Raw genomic sequence first — 10936 nt, 5'->3', positions numbered from 1 at the left:
AAACTGGAAGGATGGTTCTAAATTTTATCCACCAAAAAAAAAAAAAAAAAAAAATCAGGAAGAAAGTTGGGTTTTTTTGGATGAAGAAATTTGATCTATCAGATATTTAAAACATAAAGCTACTGTATAGCATAGGAAACTATACTTGATATTTTGTAATAACCTATATGGGAAAGAACCTGAAGAAGAATCATATATATACATATATATATGTACACATATAACTGAATCACTTTGCTGTACACCTGAAACTAACACAACATTGTAAATCAACTCTACTTCAATAAAATAAAATAAATAAATAAAACATAAAGCAAAGAACATTTCTGGGGTGGAACTGGGAAGAGAATAAGAAAAGTGAAACAGATATTGTCATATAGTAAAAACTTTAAAAACTGTAAGAAAATGTTCAGACTATCTAATTTGGAATAGGGAAACACTTTCTAAGCCTGAAAAAGAATTAAATCAAAGAAAGAAGTCACAGAGGAAACTACTGTAGAATTTGACTGAATATACAAATTTTATGTTTTGTACATCTGAAAACACCAAAACCAGGTAGAGAGGCAAAACACAAAATGGAAGAATATATTTGTGACATATACTATGGTGGATGAAGGATGAATGTTCTTGGTATATAAACATTAAAAAATAGAAAATAAGAAAAAACTTAATCTAAATTATTTTTAAATGAGCAAAGAACATGAGAAACAAATGGCCAATACAGTTTTAAAAAGCCTATTCGAGGGACTTCCCTGGCGGTTCAGTGGTTAAGACTCCATGCTTCCACTGCAGGGGGCACAAGTTCGAGCCCTGGTCGCGGGGAAGATCCCGCAAGCCACGCAGCACGGCCAAAAATATAAACAAATAAAAGATAAAATAAATACACTTTTAAATTTTTTTTCTTAAAAACAAGCCTATTCAACCTCATTAAAAATAGTAAAAATACAAATTTAAAAAAATTAACTGATTCTCTACCTGCCAAATTAACAAAAAGAGAAAGCATTTCAATCTTATTTAATGCTGGTGAGGTGAGCTGCCATTGGAATTTGTGTCACTGCTAGTAAAAGTGTAAGCAGTCAATGCCTTTCTACAAAGTAGTCAACATACGCATCAAGCTGTCTGTAGTGTTGAAAATGTTCACATCCTTTCCTTGCTCTGGACTCTAGTTCTAGAACTCTGTCTTAAGAAAATAATAAGATTTGGTCAAAGAATTACATAAAGATGCTTATCATGCTTCTATTTATAATAATGAAAATTTGAAAACCTAAAAGTCCAAAAATAAGGAATGCATGAAAACTGTGGTATATCAATGACAGAATAGTATGCAACCATTATAATTCCTTCTAAAAAATATAATGACAGGAGAAAATGATATACTCAAAACATATGCTAATGGAACTACATATGTTAAATGAAAACAAGCAAATAAAAAATATAAAAATAGTATGTACACTAAACACCAATTTTGCTTATGTATTTATAAGTATACACACATATGCAGAAAATAATATACACACACATGTATTTAAAAGACTGTACTAGAGAAAACAATAATTCAGAAAGATACATGCACCCCAATGTTCACTGCAGCACCATTTACAGTAGACAGGACATGGAAGCAACCTAAATGTCCATCAATAGAAGAATGGATAAAGAAGATGTGGTACATACATACAATGGAATATTACTCAGCCATAAAAAGGAACGAAACTGTGCAATTTGCAGAGACGTGGATGGACCTAGAGACTGTCATACAGAGTGAAGTAAGTCAGAAAGAGAAAAACAAATAGCGTGTAATACCTCTTATATGTGGAATCTAGAAAAATGATACCGATGAACTTATCTGCAAAGCAGAAATAGAGACACAGACTTAGAGAATGGACATATGGATACCAGGGTTGGAAGGGGAGGGTGGGATGAATTGGGAGATTGGGATTGACATATATACACCACTGTGTATAAAATAGATTACTGATGAGAACCTACTGTACAGCACAGGGAACTCTACTCAATGCTCTGTGGTGACCTAAATGGGAAGGAAATCCAAAAAAGAGGGGATATATGTATAGCTATAGTTGATTCACTTTGCTGTAGAGCAGAAACTAGCACAGCATTGTAAAGCAACTATACTCCAATAAAAATTAATTTTTAAAAAAAAAAACAAGAAAAAAAAAGGAAAAAAATAAATAAAAATAAATAAATGATTGGAAAGCATACCAAAATGTTACCAGTGCCTATCTTGGAGGGGTGGGCATTTTTTATATTTTCCTGTGTTTCTAATTTACCTGCAAAGACTATATTCCTTATATAATCAATGTGAGGGTGAAGGAAGGTCCTCACTTTTTAAAAAGCAGGGACATACGAGAAAATATGCCCTGGTGAGACATAAGCAATGGATCATTTATATCTAATTTTTGAACACCGTGATATGTCCTTTTCATTTAGATTTAACAGCTAAAGATTTAAAAATTCCAAACATTTATTTAGAACTCTGTAAGATTTAAAGATGTTTATAATGAGGTATCTGTCCTAAAGAACAGTCTACAATATGGCGGTGTATGTCAATTATATCTCAGTAAAACTGGGGGCTAAGGAAAACAGCCTACAAGGAGAAGCTCCCTGTACTTTAAACTTTCAGAGAATGTAGACATGTATGCATATGCTTTTCTCTTCTATTATTTACTAATTATTTCATGTATTAGTAACAATACCCCGAACTAGACCATAAGCTTTGGAGAAAAGGAAAACTAAGCTTCAGTTCTTGGTATAAAGCTCCCCACAGTATAAAATAAGGGCTCCATAAATGTTCATTATGGCAGCGTCTCAACATCTTTGTGGAATAATGATGGCAAAATGATGACAGTAGGAAGCCCAGGCTAATTACTAGGTTAAACGGTTCTACTTGCTAGAGAGTTGACTACCAGTTTAGAATAGAATCAGCAAAACTGTGAGCTGCTTCATAAAAGCCAAATGATCAAAATCACTCTCGAGACACTTATTAAAAGATAAAATGCTGGGACTTCCCTGGTGGTGCAGTGGTTAAGAATCCAACTGCCGCTCTTTTCCTTCCTGGCTGCTTGAAGATCAGCCGCCATTATGAACGACACGGTAACTATACGGACAAGGAAGTTCATGACCAACCGACTACTTCAGCGGAAACAAATGGTCATCGATGTCCTTCATCCTGGGAAGGCAACAGTACCTAAGACAGAAGTTCGGGAAAAACTAGCCAAAATGTACAAGACCACACCAGATGTCATCTTTGTGTTCGGATTCCGAACCCATTTTGGTGGTGGCAAGACAACTGGCTTTGGCATGATTTATGATTCCTTGGATTACGCAAAGAAGAATGAGCCCAAACACAGGCTTGCAAGACATGGCCTGTATGAGAAGAAAAAGACCTCGAGAAAACAGCGAAAGGAACGCAAGAACAGAATGAAGAAAGTCAGGGGGACTGCAAAGGCCAATGCTGGTGCTGGCAAAAAGAAGTGAGCTGGAGATTGGACAACGGAAGGAATAAAGACTCTGCAGTGACTGTGTCTGTGGTGATTGTGCAGATTTTTCATGAGAGAGTTAATAAACTAAGACTTTTTACATTAAAAAAAAAAAAAAAAAGAATCCAACTGCCAACGCAGGGGACACGGGTTCGAGCCCTGGTCCGGGAAGATCCCACATGCCGCAGAGCAACTAAGCCCGTGCACCACAACTACTGAGCCCCTGTGCCACAACTACTGAAGCCCACACGCCTAGAGCCCGTGCTCTGCAACAAGAGAAGCCACCGCAATGAGAAGCCCACGCACCGCAACGAAGAGTAGCCCCTGCTCGCCACAACTAGAGAAAGCCCGCATGTGGCAACAAAGACCCAACGCAGCCACAAATAAATACATAAATAAATAAAATTTAAATAAAGAAATAAAATAAAATGCTTTCATTAGCACACTTACCAAGCAAGGAATATTTTAATGTTAAGTCTAACAATTATTTTTTCACAGACACCAGGAAATGTAAATAACCCTACAGGGCTACTTGGTCCCCCCGCAATGGATTCAATTGCCCTCTTCTTTCCAGGATGCTAAGTAACCAATGTATTTAACTAATGCTTTCATTTTTAAGTTTATTTTTCTCCTTACCACACATTTATTTTTTCAAATCACTTTAACCTTATATGTGACTAATAATCAAAAACCCTACCAAAGGAAGAAAGTTAAGTCTGACTGTAACTTGATCTACATTATCAACTAACCAAAAAGTTGGATGTGCAAAAGTGCCATGTTTAAGAGCATCTCTAGACCCCACTGCAATCTACGGGCACATTCTTCAGTATAATATGAACAGCAACAGTAACAATGGTGATGATAATGTTTGTTAAATACTTCATTGGTCAAGGCACTCTCACTTTTTTATATTATCTTAATTACTAAGACAAGGTTGTAAGAGAAGGAAAGCATAGAAGAGGGTTTAAGTGAAAACAAACTTAGCACTGAGTGGTAAGAAAGAAGACTTAAGGAACGAAACTTTTTCTTTTAAATATTGTTTAGAATGCAAAGTTCTGTGGCTCTTCAAAAGCTCAGCTAAAATCCCACCTTTCACAAGAACCCCATTAGCTAGGATTAATCTCTTTACGAGTCCACTGTATTTTAGGTTTACACTGCACTTAATTCTAAAACAAGGCAGACTACGAGATGATTTATGCATCTCTCCCCTACCTGATTATAAAGACTGTTTTGCACACAGTAGGTCTTCAACAGTGTAGCTGTTGAATTAAAGAAGACACCAAAACAAAACAATTTTCAAATGCCTCAAGTATCAAGGATGTAAACCTGAATATCTATTAAGTTCTCTGTGTTTTTTACATTTTCTCTCAAGGAAAGAATTCCTAAATATATCACAAAACATTGCTTATTTCTCTAACTTGGAGTTGCTCACACTGAAATGACGATGAAAAATAGACAGTATTTTGTCAAATTTTTCACAAAAGCAAATGCCATTAAGCTGTATATCTTGACTTTTATTGTTTATAAAATAGTAACATTTCTAAGCTAAAACACTCTCAACTTCTATTAAGTATGACTAGATTATGTACTGTAATATAATGGGATTTTAACACAGATATATGTACTTTTTAAAAAACTTAAAATGGTTCTTCAAAGCAAAGATTTAAACTTTCAATACAACAGCACCCTCTAAGGGTGAATTTTAAATTGCAAAGACAACTTCGGGAAAGCAAATTGCCTAATTTCTCACCTGAGTTCAAACACAGTTAGCCTCTTATTTAACTTAAAAAGTCACAGTGAAGAGAATTCCCTGGTGGCGCAGTGGTTGAGAATCTGCCTGCCAATGCAGGGGACACGGGTTCGAGCCCTGGTCTGGGAAGATCCCACATACCGCGGAGCAACTGGGCCCGTGAGCCACAACTGCTGAGTCTGCGCGTCTGGAGCCTGTGCTCCGCATCCGCAACGAGAGAGGCCGCGATAATGAGAAGCCCGCGCACTGCGATGAAGAGTGGCCCCCACTTGCCGCAACTAGAGAAAGCCCTTGCCCAGAAACAAAGACCCAACAGAGCCATAAATAAATAAATAAACAAACAACAACAACAACAAAAAAAAGTCACAGCGAGTATCTTTTAACAAACAGTTCCATTCTCATTAAACTTTGCAAAAATTTAAAATATCCTAACAAAACCAATTCACTTGATATCAATGAGTGAATAGGAAATCTGCTTTACTAACATGAATTTAAGATAAAAATAGCATTTAAAAGTTCAGACTAGGATTGATGTTTTAAATAAATCAGAATAAATCAGTACTGGGGAAGGGAATATAATTAATTAGCATTCCCAAGAAAGGAGAAATCTCTTGCAAAACACTATAACTTACTAGTTTTAAACTAGTGCCTTATATGCTTGAAACAAATGTTTCCTTATTAACAAAAACGATTATTTTAGTGGTTTTCATTATTGCAGACAATTTAGTTCAGTAAATCCCATTCAAAGAACCTTCATAAATAAAATATTATTCTGATATTCACATTCTCACCAATTATAATTATCCACAGACGTATTCTTACCAGGTTGGCTAGCACTTACTGCCATGGTAAAAACAGGAGAAGTCCAATGGAGGAAAAGTCCTAAATATTTAACATCTGAAGGTCAAGGTCACTGAACTGACAGTCCCAATTTCTGATTCAATCTTCACCTAGCAGTTCAATTTGCCTTCACAGTATTTCATTCATTAGGCACCATTTTTCTACCTCCAGAATCACCCTTCCCACCAACTAGGATCCAGTCTAGAAAACAGACAACACACCTGTTTTTTAATAGAATTTTAATGCTTCCTCCCAACCTGTGCCCCCTTCCAGTAACTACCCTCATGAGGTAACTACTATCCTAACTTTTAAGAGCATTAGATTAGTTTGACCACTTAATACAAATAGAATCATATGGTATGTAACTTTATGTGACTGGATTCTTGCATTCAACATTATGTTTATGAATGTTATCCTTATTTTTAAGTGAAGGTGAAAATCATTCCTTTTCATGGCTGTATAGTATTCCATTGCTCTAATGGACCACACTTCATTCTACAGCTGATGGATATTTAGGTAGTTTCTATCTGGAGGATATTATAAATAGTGCTGCTACAAATATTCTAGTCTCTGTCTTTGGTGAGCATGGACTGCATTTCTGCTGCATACATTCAGCTTGAGTAGATACGTTAGGTCACAGAGTGAGCATACATTCAGCTTGAGTAGATACTCAAATAGTTTCCAAAGTATTTGTCATAGAGCGAGTATACATTCAGCTTGAGTGGATACTGTCAAATAGTTTTCCAAAGTATTTGTACCAATTATACTCCTGCCAGCCGTGTATGGGATTTTAGGTTGCTGCATGCCCTTGCCAGCACTTTTTCATCTTTTCATTCCTACTACATGGGTAGGTACAGAGCAGCCTCGCTGTGGTTTTACTTCACACTTCTCTGACCGAGAGTAAAAACATTTAAATGCTCATAAGAGGCAGAGGGATAGGATTCACCACACAGAACAGTGGGGTAAGGGTCTAATCCACTGGCTCTCAAACAGAACCATTTTGCTTCCCTCAACCCAGGGGACCTTTGGCAATGTCTGGTTGTCACAACTTGGCGGTACCACGGGCATCTAGTGGATGGAGGCCAGGGATGTTGCCAAAGACACTACAATGCACAGGACAGCCTCCCTGAGCGAAGAATTTTCGGGACCAAAACGGCAGTAATGCTGCTGCCAAGAAACCATGATCTAAGCGGACCGTTGTTAGACTCATCCCCCTTAGTCATGTGATCAATGTAATCGATGGCCGGTACAGCTCAAAAGGTCAATTTCCTACTGTCTTCAATTTCCTCAAGCTGAAGGAACAGAAAGACAAAGGATACTTACTACGTGCTGGGCGTGGCACATGGCAGAGCGCCAGGTTCTCTCAGGTATCTTGTTTCTTGTTAAATCCTCACAACAATGCTGGGAGGTACTCTCACCATTTTATAAATGAGGAAACATATCAGGCTGAGAAGCTTGTCCAAACTCACACAAAGAGTGTAGAACTGGGATCTGAAGCTGTGATTTTCCACTCCACCCAGGGTCTTACTTTTAACCAAAAATAAGAAGAGTTTTTAAAGTCTACAATGATTTATCTTGCAAGGGGGCGAGTTTCACTCTAGATTTGCAAAAAGCAGCTGAATAAAAACTAGGTATGAAAACGAGATCATCTGCAATGTTAAGTTAACAAGCACCTGTAAGAACTGTACCCTAAACTTTTTCAACAAATTCATCTTCTTCACCACACTGTGATCTCTTTAAAGTTAGATCTGTGCCTTACTTTTCTTTGTATATGCCCCAGTGCCTATAGGAGTAGACATTTAAAGTTTCCTGGATTAATTACTGACCTAGAAACACCAAAGAGGGAAGAAAGGGTCTTCAAAAAGCAAGCAGATGGTTCAGATTTTATTTTATTTTTTTCACCTAGTCAAGTATATTTTAGTAACATAAAACAGAATTAGATGTTTTGGTTGAAGATGTTCGATTAAATCAAATAAAGGTCAATACCATCAAATTCTTTTCACAACACAAACAATTCAATTTTTCCAAGGATGGATTTGCCAGCATGGCCTTGTCGTCATCCTCTGGATGTTATTTACTGACGCTTCTGTTAGTGAGGACATCGCAATCATAGGCTCACCAGAAATCCATTCACTGAAAGAGAGGTTTACAACCCTGGCTGTGCATTAGAATCACCCAGGAAGCCTTGAAAGCCACGGATGCCAGGCCATGGATGCCAGGCCCCGGACCTGGCAGTTGATTGAGCAAAGCTGGGGGGGGGGGCCGGGGGGGCCCGGAAAGACATATTTTGAACTTATACCCAGGAAACGACTATACTCAGACCAGTTTGGAAACAGCTCCCCAGGTAATTCTGACACACTCCCCACCCCTGAGTATCAGACCACTGCACTGGGGATTCTGAACTGAATTTCGTACCCCCTGCCTTCCAGCCCTTCCACCCCTTCCAGAGCTCAAGGGCATCCCAGTGAGCTACCCATGGGCAGTACCAGGGGGTGACATAAGCCCACCTAAGAAACAGCTCAACTTCCTCCCCACGAGGAAGTGATCCCCTCCTTCGAATTCGCACAGCTCCAATCTTGCTTTACACGGAAGGGAATGCTTTACATTCTCAGCCTCTCTTTTAACTACCAACGCTCTGTAGCCAGAATAGGACTAGAGCTTTATAAACTATCAATACTCAACTGTACTAACACCAGAAATGTACGCACCAGGATTCCTGCTTATCCCCACGTGGGTAGGGATTTGTGGTGTGAGGGGTCCTGGGAAGGAGACAGAGCACTCACTGGAGGAGCAGAGCAGGGTCGCCAGCGCGTGTCCAGTAACGGCTGATGGTGGTGAGTTTTTAGTGACTCGCGGCACCAGGAACCTCCCATCAGAGGACTTAGTGGCACATGTGCGCCTCTGATTGATGCCCACCTCCCCCCAGCTCCCGTATCACTGCTTCCCCAGCACCTGACACAATGCCTGGCACCCGGTAGGTGATGAATGAAGATTTGTTGAAAGAAAAAATGAGAAGGAAGGACTTTAGAACCTAAGCTGGGCCTGGAGGAAAGCCAGGAAGGCTGGGACGCCCCGAGTTCTGGATGGAGTCTAGGGGAGTCGGGCAGAGAGCGCGTGGACAGCTGGGGGGCTCTGCGGAACTAGGTTTCCAAGTAGGCTTAGCAGACGGGCGACATCCCAGCCTCCCAGGGAAGCGCCAACTACCAACGACTGTGGCCCCAGTAACAGGAACCACAGCCCTGGGGAGGGAGTCAGACCCTAGGGAAGGAGAGAGGAGGGCCTGGGACTAACCCGAGCAGGAAAGGGCTGCAGGTGACCATGGCCACTTACAGGTGCAGCCAGCGGTGGCTCCCCTCCCCCAAAGGAGGAAAAAGAAGCTAGAAGCTGAGGGGGTCAGGAATCCCAGTTTCCTGAGCTCTCAGCACCTCACGCTGGTTTCCCAGCACAAGAGAGCACCAGACCCAGAGTCAGAACCACCAGGGTCCTATCCTGCTCGGACCCACGATCAAGGGATGGTGATCAAGGAAATCTACCTCCTGGCCTCAGTTTCCTCATCTGCAAAAGGGGTAGATCGAACCTCCCCTGCCCAGCACAGACCCGGCTATCACAGCGGCCCATAACCACAAAGTGCGCACAAATGTAGGGAACGACGGCCACCATTCTTCCTTAAGACGAGGCTTTCTCTGTATCCCATGAGGAGAAGCGGGGCCTGTTCAGACAAGGAGACTGCCCCACCCTGCCCCACCCCAAGAACCTCAAACAGAAACAACATCCATAAAAAAGAAGCGGGAACAAAGGTCTTAGTAGCCCTTTCCTTCAGCTTAATAAGGCCATAGTACGTGGCTTTCTGAAAGGAGAGGCCAGCAGTCCTGAGGCATTTCAGTAATTCAAGCCGGCAGGGGACATGTGAAGGTATCTGCACACATCTTTTTTTTTTTTTTTTAAACTTTAAAAATATGATCATAATGCATGCTCAGTTAAATTTAGCATTCTTACCCTACAAGCTGTCAAATATTCAAAAATCACATGAACTACTCATCCATCACTTAAATGAAACAAAAGCACATCCTGAAGACAGCATTAAAAACAGGGTCTAGTACTCGACACGAGTTACTCTGCTGGTGGAACACAAGATGCACCACGGTTACCACACCCTCCCCAGGCCTCGCCTCCCCTCTCCCGTCCACCTGGCTTCACAGACACACTCTTCTCTCCTCTTCCTCTATCGTATCAGAATCAGCCCTAAAATTCTCAGGTTCTGGACAATTCCTCTCTTCCCTTTTGCCCCTCACCCCCATCCAACTGCAGGCTGCCACTTTCATTTGCAATCTCAATAGTTTCATATTTTATATAATAAATGACGGTGATTATTATTTAGAGATGGTTGTTTCTGGATGAGCTAATGAGTTTCTCTTTGGTTTTTGTTACTGAAGGGATGTGAAGAGTGAATTAGAGCTGTCCCTCCAGGGCAAAAAAGAGACAGAGAACTAGAGAGAGACATTTTTTATCACAATAGACATGAAGAATATTGTTTAGGTCATTTTCAGCAACAGTGACTGTGAGAGGCCTCCACGTGCCCGTTTTACATTTCTTTGGGGAGAACACTGAGGCTACCTAGAAGAAATCTGGCTTTTCTCTCCAAAAAAAGAATGAGAAAAACTAAAATTACCAGTTGTCTCTAGTTCTAGGTGAGGCTAGTTACGAGAGGGTTAAGTAGCCTGACCACTTCACCCACTAAAGTGTCAGGTATAATCCTATTACTTCTGAATGCCTATCGGTGTTCTGTGACAGTCCGGTTATTCAAGGATCACCGCGACAGGATATCTGTGCTACCAGCCCTGAGCTACGAGCT

General features: G+C 40.2%; 1 protein-coding gene and 1 pseudogene across 12 annotated transcripts in view; one reads left to right on the top strand and one right to left on the bottom strand.

Annotated features, from left to right (window-relative positions):
• Positions 1-10936, bottom strand: part of LOC309607261 (phosphatidate cytidylyltransferase, mitochondrial) — a 272769-nt gene that overhangs the window by 84263 nt on the left and 177570 nt on the right. The gene's annotated exons all lie outside the window — the stretch shown is intronic.
• On the top strand, positions 3043-3618 carry LOC309607268 (small ribosomal subunit protein eS24 pseudogene; annotated as a pseudogene). The gene has a single exon. The product of its transcript is annotated as a small ribosomal subunit protein eS24 pseudogene (transcript).

This window comes from Balaenoptera borealis, assembly GCF_965194805.1.
Source record: "Balaenoptera borealis genome assembly, chromosome: 12".
Lineage (NCBI taxonomy): Eukaryota > Metazoa > Chordata > Mammalia > Artiodactyla > Balaenopteridae > Balaenoptera > Balaenoptera borealis.
Note: the sequence above shows the minus strand (reverse complement) of the source record. Positions and strands in the feature narration are given on the sequence as shown.